Raw genomic sequence first — 15772 nt, 5'->3', positions numbered from 1 at the left:
TGTGACAACCTTTAGCCTGATTGCCTTACCCTCTCCTCTATCCCCATGCTACCTCGTACCCGAAGTGTCTGTCCATCCCATCCCACCCTCCTCAGAGCTCAGGATGGTCCAGACTCTTCAGATTGAGGACTCGTCCATGGAGAGCTTTTCCTCAACCCTGGTGCAAAATCAGTGGGGAGGCAGTACTGGGATTTGAACTCAGGGCCTCATGCCTACTAGGATGGTACTTATATTCTTAACCTTTTGTTGTTGTTGTTGTTGTTTTCCAAGTAGGGTCTTGTGGTTTCCCTGGAGCTGACCTCAGACATTGATCCTCCTACTTATGTGCCCTAGTAGCTGTAGGCAGAAGGGTCCGACTGCTAATCCATGGGGTTTAGGGTGGTCGCAGAGGTCCTTGAGAGAGGCTGGGAAGAGTCTAAGTAAGGAGCAGGAGGCAGGAGGACTGAAGTGTGGGTGAGCACGGAGGGAGAGGAGCATGACCCAGGATGGTAGCAGGCCTGGAGACGCTAAACAAGGCAGGACAACAGAAGCCAGCCAGCTCTGCTGGGCAGCCAGCAGGCCTTTGGAACTGGCCAATGAAAATGTGATTTCGGACTTCTTCCCACAGGCTCAGTGAAATGGATCTTAGGCTCTTGTCTTCCAGAACCATGAGGGAATACACTTCATTGTCGTAAGCCATCGCGTTCGTGGTAGCTTATTACATAGGTGATGGTAAACTCGTATACTCTGTGAAACTCCCTTCCAGCCTGAGACACAGAGTGAGCTGAGGCCTTGCCCTGCTCAACGTCCCAGCATAGCTTTAGACCAATTTCTCAATTCTTTAACCCATTTTGGGTGCTTGTTGTTTGTAGTTCTGTGGTCTGATCATCTCCACTCTATTTCTTACAGAGAGGAAAATACGCCACTCATCTGCAAGATAGCTGAAGACAAAGTTTCTCTGCATAAACGCATAGATATAGAGGGAAATACATCAGGAAAACTCACCTTTTTCCCTACCCCTGCGCAGTGCCAAATACTCACATTAACCCACAGGAGCAAGATAGGCAATAGCAGAAAGAGACACAAAGCCCATTTTAATAGATAAGGCATCAAATTTACTCTATAGGGTTTTTTGTTTGTTTGTTTTGCCAGTCCTGGGGCTTGGACTCAGGGCCTGAGCACCGTCCCTGGCTTCTTTTTGCTCAAGGCTAGCACTCTGCCACTTGAGCCACAGCGCCCCTTCTGGCCATTTTCTGTATATGTGGTGCTGGGGAATCGAACCCAGGGCCTCATGTATATGAGGCAGGCACTCTTGCCACTAGGCCATATCCCCAGCCCCTCTATAGGTTTTTTTTCTGTTTATTTTTGGAAATGGAGTCTAGCAAACTTTCCTGCCAATCAAACTGTAATCCTCCGAGTGTCAACCCCCTGAGTAGGTAGGATTCCAAGCGTGAACCATCAGCAGTCCCCTTCATAGTTTTAATCCTGTGTGCCAATTTCCACTTGTTGATCATGTCCTATGAGAAGCCGAGAGGTAAACCGCTTTGCTCATAATCTGGTCTGGGGAAGGTGTGCACTTTCCTGGGGGTGCTGACTGTGCAGGTTTTTCGGGGGGTGCTGGGTACTGGGTCCCAGGAATCAAAGACAGGCCAGGACAGACAGATACCTGCTGCTTGAGACTTGTAACAACCAGGGCTGGGCAGCTCTAGTATTTCCACTTTGAATCGATTTGTGGAACCTGAACCCCACTGTGTTTGCAGTGATGCCTTTGGGAACTGTTGAGGTTAGATTAGGGCAGTAGAGTGGATCCCTCATGACTGTATGCCGCTGGCATTATGAGAAAAGAGGTCACACAGGCAGAGATACTCAAGTGCTCTGGCCAGTGAGGCAGCTAAGGGGGCCCCTCACCAGAGTCTTCCTCAGGCTGTTTGGACTTCTAGCTGTGACCTAAATAAACTGCGAAGGAAGTAAACCTTCTTTCTTGATAAAGACTCCTGCCTTAGGCATTTTGTTATAGGAATAAAAATAGACTAAAATAGCTATTTAGGACTAAAGTTCTCCTCACATTTGCTTGGTGACTTCCTCTCCAAAACATTTTTTTTCTCCCCTCTGAGCATTATCATAAGTGAGAATTAAACACAGTTGGGACTTTATTGCTCTCGCTCCAGTGTACCATAGAAAATGCCAAGCAAACTCCAGAACCTGTAAAATCATCCTCAGCCTATGGGATAATCTCAGTGGTGTAGTGTGTATTCACACTGTGTATTCACAAACACATCTTCATAGACACACGAGCGTTCCACATACCAATCACTTGTCATTTCCCAAACAGGTCATGTAAATTCTTCTGTTTCCTTTATTCTAAAAATAGATGTCTGTTGGCTAAGGTTTGAAGACAGGGTAAAAAGAAACAAAAAATGACACCCCAAATCCTCTCACTTAAGGGCCGCCATTTCCACCTCTCAGCTGATGTATCTTTAACTCTCCTGCCTATGTTTTAGAAGTGTATATAGTTGGGGCTGGGAATACGGCCTAGTGGCAAGAGTGCTTGCCTCCTACACATGAAGCTCTCGGTTCAATTCCCCAGCACCACATATATGGAAAATGGCCAGAAGTGGCGCTGTGGCTCAAGTGGCAGAGTTCTAGCCTTGAGCAAAAAGAAGCCAGGGACGGTGCTCAGGCCCTGAGTCCAAGGCCCAGGACTGGCAAAACAAAACAAAACAAAACAAAATAAGTGTATATAGTTATGTCACATATATATAGGCCTTAAAATAGTTAAGGTAATATCACAAGCTTTTCTAAGGGCTTTTGGATGGCTACAATAGTGTGGCATGTACTATCAATTTATTTAAACATTATTCAGTGATTGGGCTGTATGTCTGTTTATAATAATACTTTGAAGGCTATCTTTGAGCAAAATCCTTTGCCTGTATTTTGGATTATTTTCATAGGATAGATTCCCAGAAGTGGAATTATTGACTCAAAAGGTATAAACATTCAAAAGCTCTTGATACATATTGCCAAATTGCTTTCTAGAAGTTAATCCAATTTATACTCTTCACCAGCTGTGTTCATATGTGCATGTCCTTCCTATTACATCCTGGCCAACCTCAAGTATTATCATAGTTTTTATTTTTAACGAAAGGCATCTCACTGCTGTTTGTGCATTTCTCTGATAGTGAAATTGAGGTGTTTAACATGTTATCAGAACCTCATGCATGCCAGACAGGTGGCCCACCACACTCCTCCTCCTCCTCCTCCTCCTCCTCCTCCTCCTCCTCCTCCTCCTCCTCCTCCTCCTCCTCCTCCTCCTCCTCCTCTCTTTCTTCTTCTTCTTCTTCTTCTTCTTCTTCTTCTTCTTCTTCTTCTTCTTCTTCTTCTTCTTCTTCTTCTTCTTCTATTCCTCCTCTTATTCTACTCTTCTTTCTCTTCCTCATTATCCTCCTCTTCATCTTTTCTTCCTTCTTTTCTTATTCATTCTCCTCTTTCCTTCCCTTTACTTTCTTCACTTCTTTCTCTTCTTCCTCCTCTGCATTTCCTGTCTCTTCCTCTTCTTCTTCCTTCTTCTTTCCTTCCTTCCTTCCTTCCTTCCTTCCTTCCTTCCTTCCTTCCTTCCTTCCTTCCTTCCTTTCTTTCTTTCTTTCTTTCTTTCTTTCTTTCTTTCTTTCTTTCTTTCTTTCTTTCTTTCTTTCTTTCTTTCTTTCTCCTCCTCCTCCTCCTCCTCCTCCTCCTCCTCCTCCTCCTCCTCCTCCTCCTCCTCCTCCTCCTCCTCCTCCTCCTCCTCCTCCTCCTCCTCCTCCTCCTCCTCCTCCTCCTCCTCCTCCTCCTCCTCCTCCTCCTCCTCCTCCTCCTCCTCCTCCTCCTCTTCTTCTTTCTCTTTCTCCTCCTCCTCCTCCTTCTTCTTCCATCTTCTCTTCCATTTCCCACTTCTCTTCTTCTTTCTCCTTATCCTTCTCTCCTCCTCCTTCTTCTTGTACTTGCTTCACTTTCCCTTCCTCAACCATCTCTTGCTTCTCACTTCTCCTTCTCATTTCTCTCCTTTTCCTTCTCCTCCTCTTCCTTCTTTTTGGATGCTTAGACAGTGTGCTCCCTGTGAGACTTGTAGGCAATGTGTGGGTCACCATTCATTGATTTAGGGTTCCTGCCCCTGGGGGAATACTTGCACTGATCCTTCACCTCTCAACAGTGGGGATGTAGATCTTGCCACCCCACCTTTGACTTTCTCCCCCTTGATGAAGGCTCCTTTCACTTGGGCTTCTGTAGCACACTTTGCATTGAGCATGGCAGCACTTCTGCCTCAAAGTGTTATTAGGTATTTATATGGCTGACTTCCTTAGAAAATTGCAAGTGACTGGAAAGTGGGGGCAGGGAGGGGGGGCAGAGAGACCCAGTCTTATGAGTCGACCATAGTGCTTGGTCTAAAGGTGCAGCAATGCCTCCACCTGAGTATTCAGGACTTGAGATGCTGATTCTGAGTGTCAGTGGAAGGTTTCATTACACTATAAATCATTACATCCTTTACAGTTAAAAATACAAAGACTCATCATGGTCACATGATCTTATGATCTGCTTGTGATTGGTGGAAACTCGTGTGTTTTTTCCCCCCTCTTTTGTTCTCTATTTTATTCTTTCCTTTCTTTCTTTCTTTCTTCTTTCTTTCTTTCTTTCTTTCTTTCTTTCTTTCTTTCTTTCTTTCTTTCTTTCTTTCTTTCTTCTTTCTTTCTTTCTTTCTTTCTTTCTTTCTTTGTTTTTTGTTTGCCTATCCTGAGGTTTGAACTCAGGTCTTGAGCACTGTCCCTGGCTTCTTTTTGCTCAAGGCTAGCACTCTACCTTTTGAGCCACAGCGCCACTTCTGTCTTTTCCTATATATGAGGTGTTGAGGAATGGAACCTAGGGCTTCATGTATACGAGGCGAGCACTCTACCACTAGGCCATATTCCAAGCCCCTTATTTATTTTTATAACATTTTATATAACTCATAAAACAGGGCTTGTATAAAAATTTACACAGGGTTGCTAGAGAGCCTCCAATTTCCAACCAAATGTCCTGGGTTTTTATTATATTCACTTTTCTAAGGACGCACTTACACGATGACATGCAGATGTGATATGATGTGATATTATGTGATATTATCTTTGGTAAAACTATTTGCATTATTTTGTCTCCCTACAACATCAACTCTGATACTCACTTTGTGCAGGTTCTGTTCTTAGGAGGATGTCAGAAAAACACCAAGGCTGGACCTACAATGGGCATAGGTTCTTTGCTCTCTCTCTCTCTCCTGTGCTGTGTCTGTAAGTGGGGTCTGCCAAGTGAAAGGTGTCCCCAGGGGTGTGGAAAGTGGGTGTAGAGTGACAGGAAGTCAGCATATCTGCCCTTTATCCACTTCCCTTGACACACAGCGGGGCCAGGAGTGGAGCCCTGTGCATCTCCATGCTCTAGCTGCCCTGGATCTGACAGATTGGATTCCCAGGACCTCTCTTCCTGGGTTAAGGCACAGAAGTAGCCTTTGTTCAGTCCTTCTTTTTACCACTTCCTCTCTCTTTCCTTCCCTCACCTGGAGACTCCCAGACTCTCTGGAAGGGTCTCCTCTCGACCCAGGGAGCTTTATACTTACCAGAGATTCGGTTAGATGGACATTTGGTACTCTGATCTCTACTGCCAGCACAACCTCAGAACTAATGAGGCGCAACAAAAAACAACTGCTCTATCTTCTCAAGTTCTTTTTTTTAATGGGACCCATAAATTGTAAGGAGGAAAGCACCCTTGGTGAGTGGTTTAATCAAGGGTCTGAGCATCCTGTCTGTGGCTATGCAATAATTGTTCTGTTGAGTGGAGTAGGACAACCCGAGGCCTCATGGGGAGGTACCTGGTATCAGGGTAAAGAAGAAAGGGCAGGTGCTTGGGTCTGAAGAGGAAACCCTATCCTGCTGGCACTTATCACATCTCCAACTTATGGGTGTTGGCAATTCCTGGCAACCACTGAAACACCCACATGTCCTAATAGGAAGGAAGGAAGAGACCAAGATCAAGTCACTCACATGGATTTTCAACAATGAAGGTCTTCTCTATGGGGCTTAACTTGTTAGCCTCTGAGACTGTATAGTTCCTCCCAGATGACCGAGCAGTCACTGTGGGTTAGTATACACAAAGACTTGCCATGCACCTTCCTAACCCTTCCTTGTGAACCTTGTAGGAACTTAGCAGGACAGTTATTATTCCCATTTGATGAATCAGAAGACTGGGGATTCAAAGGCCTACACAGTGTATGTTGCTCTTTTGTTGTTTGTCTTTTTTTATTGTAAAGGTGATATACAGAGGGTTTACAGTTATATAAGTCAGGTAATGAGTACATTTCTTTTTGAACAGTGTTATCCCTACATGGATTTTTTTTTTTTTTGCAGGTCCTAGGGCTTGAACTCAGGAGCTGGGTGCTGTTCCTGAGCCTCTTTGTGCTCAAGGCTAGCCCTCTACCACTTGAGCCACACCACCACTTCCAGCCTTTTTCTGAGTAGTTTATTGGAGATAAGAGTCTCACGTACTTTCTTGGCCAGGCTGGCTTCTTACCATGATCCTCAGATCTCAGCCTTCTGAGTAGCTAGGGTTTCAGGTGTGAGCCACTGGTGCCTCGTTTCCCTACATTACTTTGTAAACAGTAAAACACTACATGAGACTGAATGCTTAATGGGGTTCTGCCTGAGGTTTCACAAGCAGCAACTGAAAGTCAAGGCACCAGAAGCTGGGCAGATGATCCCAGGGTGAGATCTTTTCTTACTCACATTATCATCTTCTAGAAGCAGCACTTGGGAAATGAGAAACAGCATCAATGTTCAGGCTCCACCTGGTCCAATGACATCAATAGGTTTGCAGGAGAGGCCATTGGCATTGGTGGTATCCTGGGGGCACACAGTGGAATAACACTTCCTAGGAGGGCTGGAGGAATCAGCAGCTGAGCATCTATGCATCCTGGGTGGGCCCTTCTGAGCTTCCACTGACCTCTGATGGAATGACAGTGTTGACCTCACATCCCATCTCCAAGACTTTGTTCCATCTCTGATCTCCAGATTCTTGGGATCTGGGCTATTGGTGGCTGTGTTTAGTAGTGGATTTGCCATGGGTAGTGCTGACTTGATGAATGCTGACAGTGTTAATGGCTCTCTTGTGAAGCCTTCGCTATTCCTACGCACCTTCACTAAGCCATGAACTCTGCAAGCTTGGCTTGTGTTGGCATTTCCTGGCTCCGTCATCTGTCATTTGCATCCTGGACCATCTCCTCGGAAGCAGCATTTGTGTGCCCATTTATCCACCACGTGTGCAGGAGAAATTAGTTCAGATTTGCATCGGTGTCAGCTTAGGTTACGTGAATCACTGTTCTACACCACAGGTGACTTATTGGGTCCACTCAGTGGGAATGAAACTGTTTTCCCCCATTGTCCATTCCAAGCAGAAAACTGTGCATTCTCCCCCTCCTTTAGTTGTGTCTTAGAGATTTGATGCTATGAAACCTATATAACTCTATAACTCAAATTTCTTTTTTAAATGAATGTCAAGTTTTAGGGCACTTAATTAATTTTTAATTAAGGTGATTTATGTGGCATTAAAAACATTTGTCTCAGCTTTCTGGCCATCTCCCACCTGCTTGCTCTTGCCTAAATGATGACACTCATTAAGTGGGGGGGGGGGTTGAGTCTGCTCCAGTGAGAAGGAGATTTTGCTCTTAAATTAAAGCACAAAGGAGAAATTACATTGGGAAGTTTTGCATCCATAGGATTTTGAGCTGGTAGGGAACCTGGAGTCGAGGGCCTGAGCACAGCTTCTGCTTGCTGGGTAAAAACTTAACATCTCCCAGACTGGATGAACCAGGGGAAAGGTACACAAGCCCAGAGACATGAAAATGGATGGTGACATGACAGGGACGTAGTCAGATAGTGTTCCCAGGCCAATAGTCACAGATCCCTTACTGACTTTAATGGGGGTGTTGTTAGACCTGGGTGTATAAATTAAGCCTGGCAGAGACCAGTCCTACTGATGGCTTCTATGGGCTTCATAAATTGTAGTGTGGACAACCTCATTATAGAGCTGACATCCTGGATTCCTACTCAAATTGAAAATAGTCAAGAAAAGAACGAAGTACAGATGGCTGCCAGGGGTCTGGGGTAGAAAGGATTTTTCTAGGAAGAAGAGAGCTGGTTTGAGGCCTAACACTAGGCCTCTGGGACCTATTTTCCTCTTCTGTATCCTCTGAAGCTAGCCAGTCTCATTTGCTATGGGCTATAGCTATTGCATTGTTGGCATGCCCATGGACCCTAATATTAGAGCCATACAGGAGCTTGGTGATCTCGTTCCTTCCTGGGCCCACTGTATGTTTGGGATGCCAGAGCCAGAATGTTCCATAGGCTTTTGGAATGATACTTAGGCACACCAAAATCTAAGAACCTCTCACAGTGGAGAGATGGATCCTTCTTTTCCTATAGAAATCTCAAGCCCTCCACCACTACTGAGTGACCTACTCTCTCTCACTGTGCTGAGCTCCTCACTGGGCCAAGATTTTTTTCACATCAGATTGCATTTCTACGATGACTCCAGCAGGCCCGATTGCATTTCTACAATGACTCCAGCAGGCCCAAGGTCTTAGTCTGTTCTGCTTATATTGCTAAGATCCCTAGGCATAACATGCTTTTTTCCCTTCTGTAAATCAGGAACACAATCTAACCTACAGGAGCTTTTTTTTGGGGGGGGGTGGGGAGCGTGAGTATCACAGGAAATGATGTGTGCATAAAAAAACACACAGGTTCATAGTCTGCATTGATTTTCAAGGCATCACAAAGAGTTTGGAAGAATTAGCCATAGAATATTGGACAGGAAAGGGTCCATGAGGGGTTGGAAAGCACAAATCCTGGGGGCAGGCAGAAACTTTGGCAATCTCTTGTATCACCTGCTAGAGGTGAGGCCCTAAAGAGTCAGACCCTGCCAAAAAATATAATAGAAACAAATCTGAAGGAAATTTCAGCACCCATAGTGGCTATGAAAATCACACTTGCAATAGAAGTCTAGCACTATTTGTCTGTAGTCGCTGTACCATCAGTTTGCTTTCTGAATTCAGCTTCAGCCTTTGCTGGTTCCTGCAGAAAGTCATCCAAACTGCACAACTCCCCCCCCCCCCCCCCCACCGAGCTTTCTAGTGTGCCTTTAGCCCTTTAATTAAACATCGCAACCTGCGGCATCTCACAGGCTTTGTGTAACAGGGCTTGGGTGTCTAGAATCCTCTCACTTGAACAATTCTTCCTTCCTCAGATGCCATTTCCCAAGTTGCTTGTCCTCCCTGAAGAAAGACACAGGTCTCTCTCTGGGGTGTTCTGGAAATGGCTACATACCTTCTACTGTGCTTGATAGTGCATTCATTGGTGGGAGTTTATTTCTCCCTATGTCCCAAATCCCTTGAGGCAGGGGGTCTGTTTTATTTCCTGTAGATTGCCTGGCAATTAGCAAGTCCTAATGAATGCACTGGAAAAAATGCAAAATAGATCACCAGTTTCAAGCAAAAGACTAACAGGAGGTGGAATTCCTTTGCATTCTGCTGGAAATATCTAAAATTCTTTTAGGTCACACAAAATAAATTCCACCTAACTTCTTCTCCCATGATTCAATTCAGTTGTGGGGGTTGTTGGAAGACTCTTTTCAGATCATAATTCTGTTATATACTTGGCATTGGGGTGAAAGCCATGGGGGAGGGGAGGGAGAGAGAGAGAAAGAGAGTGTAGCCCATGATCTAGTTCTACAAAGTAGTCAGGGGCATCATCTCTGCAGAGGGATACTGAAGGAAGAGAGAACCAGTTATGTAACAGGGCTACAGTGTGTGTGTGTGTGTGCGTGCACGTACAAGTGCACACATTTGTGCACTTTGTGTGTATTGATCTAGAATCAGAGGAAGGGCTAAAATGGCTTAGAAGGGGCATAGAGGTTCAGGAGAGACGGTTACATGAGAGACAAATAGCCAGGAAGGACCTACCAGGTGTGGTTAGGGGGTATAGATTTGAAGTAAGGATCTCAAACAGCAGACTGAAAATAAAGGGTAGTTCTTTTAAAAAGATGATTCTAGCTGGCTCACACCTGTAACCCAAGCTACTCAGGAGGCTGAGATCTGAGGATTGAGGTTCAAAGCCAGTTCAAGCAGAAAAGTCCATGCAACTCTTACCTTTAAATAATTACAAAAAAAACTGGAAGTGGAGGTATGGCTCAAGTGATAGAGTACCAGCCTTGATGAAAAATAATACAAACCAAGAGAGGGTATGAGGTCCTGAGTTCAAGCTTTCGTACTGGCACACACAGAGAAAAAGATTAATCTTGAATGATTCAGGGAAAATTAAGTAGAGAGTAGACAGGGCATTAGATAACAGGCAGCTGAAAATAGGCCATTGGCTACTGTGGCAAGTGGCCAAGCAGATCACACAGTCAGCTGCGTGGCCCTGGGTCAGCCCTAACAGGCTTAGGGTCACTTAGAGGTGAGAACAAGAGAGACGATAACCAAAAGGCCAGTACCAGAATGAGACCAGGCCCACGAGTGGATTTGAAAGCTCTCTTGGGGGAAGCTCTTTCTGAATCCTGGTTTCTCCAATGGAACCAAGCCTGTCTCCATAGGAATTCACTTAGAACCACGGGTTCCTGGAGGCCCAAAGAGGAAGGCAGAATGTGTTTCGTTTTTCACGGTTGAGCTCTCTGCAGAAATTAAAATTTTTCTTATTTCTCTATAGCCTTGGAAGCCCCTTTATTTTGTTGCATGGTCTTCCCCAGCCCCAGGTTTCTCTATTCAACATTTATCTTCATTGCTTTTGCTAAAAAGACACATCAATAATTTTACGTTTAATATTATAAATGACCTCTGTGGACATTTTCCCATTCATCTTCCTGTAGCGGGGTGATCGTTAGCCATTCTGCACCATGGCTCCCCGTAAAATATGTCATTTTCTTTCCCTGTTTGTTCAGTAAACAATAAGTAATTCCAATTGTACCTTAGAGAATTAGTACTAATCACAAACAAATTACAGCCACCACTGAGCCGCCGTTGGGGCCTGCTTTAGAATTTACAGTGGAAAAGGCAGTTTGGGACAGAGGAGCAAAGGTACTTGGGTTCGTGCTGATTGGAGGAATAAGGACGGGGCCACCTGACGATGGGTAGTGGCTGCTGGGCACCTTCAGTTAGGGAAGTAGGTGGCTTAGACTCATTGGCTAGATGCAAGGGTATCCAGCCTCCAATGGTTTCCTCCAGGTAACTGCTTGCTGAAGAGCCAAGATACCTACAGGGTGCCAATATCAGTCAAGTAACAACAACCACACCCTCATCCTTTATGGAGTGCTTATAACACTGAAAGTTTTATAGGCTTTATATTAATTGCTTTATTTAGCTTGCATAGAAACTATATGAAATAATTATTTAATGAGAAGAAAACTGGGGTCTAAGGACCTCCATGTGATAGGGAGCTGGCAGATCTAGGGTTATTTTCTCTACCTGACTCTGAAACCCATGCTCTTGATCAATACTCTAGACCTACCAGGAGGGGAAGGCCATTTTAGAAGCACCAGGAATAATCAAGACAGAGGCTGGTGGACCACTAGCAAATGGAGAGTGAATGAGCTTGTGTGCAATGGGCTAGAGACAAAGCCAGGCACAGTGCAACGATGCATGTCTACAATTCCTGCACTCAGGAGGTGGAAGCAGGAGGATTGAGAATTTGAGGCTGGCCTGGGCCGCAGAGGGAGATCCTGTCTCATTACATAGCCAAGCAACCAACCAACCAAACCAACAAAAATGCCAGAATGGAGAAAGAGGCCCAGAGAGGCAAACTAGTGGTGTCTGAGACCTGTAGAGAGAGGCAGGTTGGAGCCTAAGGCTGTCTGGGATTCTCCTTTCTCCAGAAACTAGTCAGAAGGTTTTCAGAGAAATAATGTACAGGTGCAGGCACTGGGAGTAGCATGGGACCTGAGCGTCAGAGTTTAGTGTGTTTTCATGGGCCAGGCAAAATCCCCATTTTTATCAGAGCCTGTTGGGTTCAAGTGAGGTAATTATGGAAAGCTATGTGGCACTAGCATATGATGAAGGGCTCACTCGTTCTATTGACCACCTGTTATTCACACATCATCTCGTCTCTCTGCCTTTACTGAAATGTTACCTCTTCAGTGAGGCTCTTGCTGGTGACTTGATCTAAACACTCTCTCCTACATGACCCCAAGTCACAGATACCTTACATCTTAATTTTCTGCTGTCTTGTTTCTTCTGGCTTTGATGTCTTGTCTCCTTAATGGCATTCAAGGGATATGAGAACTTGGTGTGTTCTGGCTGTGGGATGCCCATTGCCTAAAACAAGGTTTGGGCTGGGGATATAGCCTAGTGGCAAGAGTGCCTGCCTCGGATACACGAGGCCCTAGGTTCGGTTCCCCAGCACCACATATACAGAAAACGGCCAGAAGCGGTGCTGTGGCTCAAGTGGCGGAGTGCTAGCCTTGAGCAAAAAGGAAGCCAGGGACAGTGCTCAGGCCCTGAGTCCAAGGCCCAGGACTGGCCAAAAAAAAAACAAAAAAAAAAACAAAACAAAACAAGGTTTGGTATACAGTGGTGCTCAGTGAAAGTTTTGCGAGGGGGCTGGGAATGTGGCTTAGCCGTGGAGTGCTTGACTCGCATGCATGAAGCCCTAGGTTCGATTCCTCAGTACCACATCAACAGAAAAAGTCAGAAGTGGCGCAGTGGCTCAAGTGGTAGAGTGCTAGCCTTGAGCAAAAAGAAGCCAGGGACAGTGCTCAGACCCTGAGTCCCAAGCCCCAGGAATGGCAAAAATAAAGTTTTTCAGAAGAATGAAATGACTAATGCTCTTCAGTGAATGCGTTGGAGCAAGAGATTCAGAAACAGGATTTGAGCTTCATTCATAATGAAGAGTTACTCTTTCAGAGAAAAGATGTTTCACTATCTGTCCCTACCTCTCAGGGCTGTGTACAAAGCTGAGCTCTGTGTATAGAAAAAGAAAATCAAGTGAGAGGTTCATTGCAGGTACTATGGTCTTCTCTAAAGGCCCCACTTCATGACACCAACTCCTTTCCGGAGACAGGCTGCACACTTACATGCGAACTGAGTACTAACTGGGGAGCGGTGCCCATGAAGCTGTAGCAGGCATGGACCATGGTTCTCTGAAGCCCACACAGAGGAGGAGCAATGGCGGACCCAAGGAAAGCAGTGAGAGGCTGGGAGACTGACTGCCAGAAAGGGCCAACCATTCCAGACATAAAACCAAGAGGACATCTGTGTAAGACCAGCTACCGAGTTTGCAGTGTGCAGGGAGACCATCCGTTCCAGCCAGGGTTATAAGGAGGCAGGGAGACCTCGGAGGAAGTACCAACCATTTCAGTATTACTCAGTTTGATAGGCTGAGTCCAGGCAAAGGAGTCCACAAAGGGAAGTTGATTTTCTCATGCTTTGGTGAGGAGTCAAGAACTTTTTGGCATTTTTAATTAATTAATTTATTTTTATGAAGACCTTTGTGTTAGGATCTGGCTGCAGAACCACACAATTGGGAGAAACTAAACAAAGAAGGGGGAGAAAGGGGATTAAGTTGGGGAGGAAGGGCAAATCATCATCATCATCATCAATAGCCAATGAGTATCTCCTTTCATCTTTCCTCCCTTCCTTCTGTACTCCTCCTCTACACTGTGGCTTCCAGCCGAAGCTGCTATTGTGGGAGGTTGTGGACACAGCTGGATCACACTGGCCAGAGAGCAGGGAGGGCTCACATCTGGCCTGACACTGCCATGTAACTATGGCTGTGAACTCTGCTGCTCTTTGCCTCCATCGGCTGGTTTGTGAAATGATGGGGTGGGCCCCGAAGGGTCTTTCTCCTCCACCTGTGGGTCAAGGTCTCAAGCATTGTGGAACAGCAAAGAAGAGACTCATGAGGAAGGGTGGTATGGCAACGGTGAGAAGTGGCGATTGTAATTTAGAAAGCTGATGGGGAGATGCCTGGCTCTACTAGGATCCTCCAGAACTCTGTTTTTGCTATTAAAGATGAGAAATGACATGCAGAGGGCTGTGTCAGGCCTAGCAAGTCCCCAGGCACACAAGGATCCATTTCCACTTCGATGAGTATTTCTGAATCCCCAGGAGAGGGTTCTGCCACGTACTATCCTCTCGAGGGCAAGGCGTCGCTGAAGAGTCTACTATTTCCGTTAGAGAAAATAGGTGAGAAAACAGATTAAGACTCGAAGGGAAAGGGCTATGAGGATGCCACCAGGGACCACGCATGTCCACAGGTCCTGGGCAGAGCTGCTGAGCTGCAGGGGCATAGGCAGGGGTCCTCTCCACATTTAGAATGGGACCTTCTGAGTCAGGCAGATGTAACATCTGGCCTTGGTGATACAAAGAACACTTAAAAAAAAAACTTTCATATTGGTACTAGGATTTGAGTTCAGGGCCTGCCACTGGTAGGCAGTTAGTTGTTCTACCACTTGAGCTATCCCATCAGCCCTTGTATGCTTTAGCTCTTTTTTTCCCCCCTTCATACACCTTCTGCACAGCTGTGATTCCAGATTGTACCACCATATCCAGCTCCTTTGTTGAATGGGGAGAGTCTCACTGTATCTTGCCGGGGTTGGCCTATACAATCATGGGCCTCCAGATCTCTGCCTTTAGAGTAGCTGGGATTATAAGCTTGAGCCACAGCACCTGACTTAAGGATGTTTCATTTTAAACAGACTTCATGTGAAGTTTTGAAGTCACGGGTTCTCCTCAGTCTTCTGAATTTACTGAGCATGTGCTAGAGGCTATAAAAGGAGATGGGTTTAGTGAAGTCCTTGTTCCATCATTTGGTCTTGAACAAGTTATTTGATCGTCATGATCTTCATGCATCTCACAAGGTTGTTTCAATGTCAGTGTCTGGCATGGAGCATGGATTCTAATGGTGGCTTGTACTCTGTAGGAGGGAAGGGTTCTGGGAGGCACAGCTATGCACACATGTGCCCACAGGTTACAAGGGTGATGTGGTTCTGCCTCTCCTGCCACCCAGAGAAGCCAGTCTGGAGAGGCTGATTCCACACACTGCGAACCTGCAGCTAGGTAACATGGGAAGGACAGCTACCATTCTCTCACAATTTTATTCAGCTCTCCTTCCAGGGAGATGTAGGCTTTGAGGGAAGCCAGGAAAGTTCTTGGTGAGATGTGTGGTGGGAAGAGGCGTCCCTCCATCTTCAGATTAGTCCTGGCTTCCTTGAGAAATCCACCACACATGCACTGTGGCGCTGGCACACGGGGCAGAAGGGCCATAGGCTTGGGTACTTGGCCCCATGAGAGTGGTCCTTGGGGGCCTTTCGCCTGCTCCCAAAGCCTTAGCTCCCTGCCCTGATGGGATCTGTTGGAGGAAGGCAGTGGGGAGCAGCAGGATGCTGAGCAGTGAAAGAATCCACTCATGATCAGGAATCTACAGTCAAGGGCGCTGGGGCCAGAGGCTCTGGCAAAGGCTGACTGCAGGTGGCATATGGAGATAATGCTGGGGTTTCTTCTCCCTGGATGCAGTCTTCCAAGATGCTGCCGCGCACTCTCCTACCTTTCCTCAGGGCATAGTGAAAAGAGGGAAGAGTGAGCGAAGACGTGGGAGTCAGCAGATTTGGGTTCAGCCTAGTTCTGCCACTGAACTATTTGTATAAGCATGAATGTAGTCAATCTCTGAGCCTGTTTTCTCTTCTGAAAATGGGTGGCTCATTTTTTTGTGGTGCTACTGGGGTTTGAACTCAGGGCCTGTGCACCGTCCCTTAGCTT

General features: G+C 46.0%; 1 protein-coding gene across 1 annotated transcript in view; it reads right to left on the bottom strand.

The window, feature by feature from the left end:
• Positions 1-15772, bottom strand: part of Alk (ALK receptor tyrosine kinase) — a 797050-nt gene that overhangs the window by 125364 nt on the left and 655914 nt on the right. The gene's annotated exons all lie outside the window — the stretch shown is intronic.

Source organism: Perognathus longimembris, chromosome 8 (genome assembly GCF_023159225.1).
Source record: "Perognathus longimembris pacificus isolate PPM17 chromosome 8, ASM2315922v1, whole genome shotgun sequence".
NCBI classification, from domain to species: Eukaryota; Metazoa; Chordata; class Mammalia; order Rodentia; family Heteromyidae; genus Perognathus; species Perognathus longimembris.
This window is presented reverse-complemented; position numbering and strand designations above follow the sequence as displayed.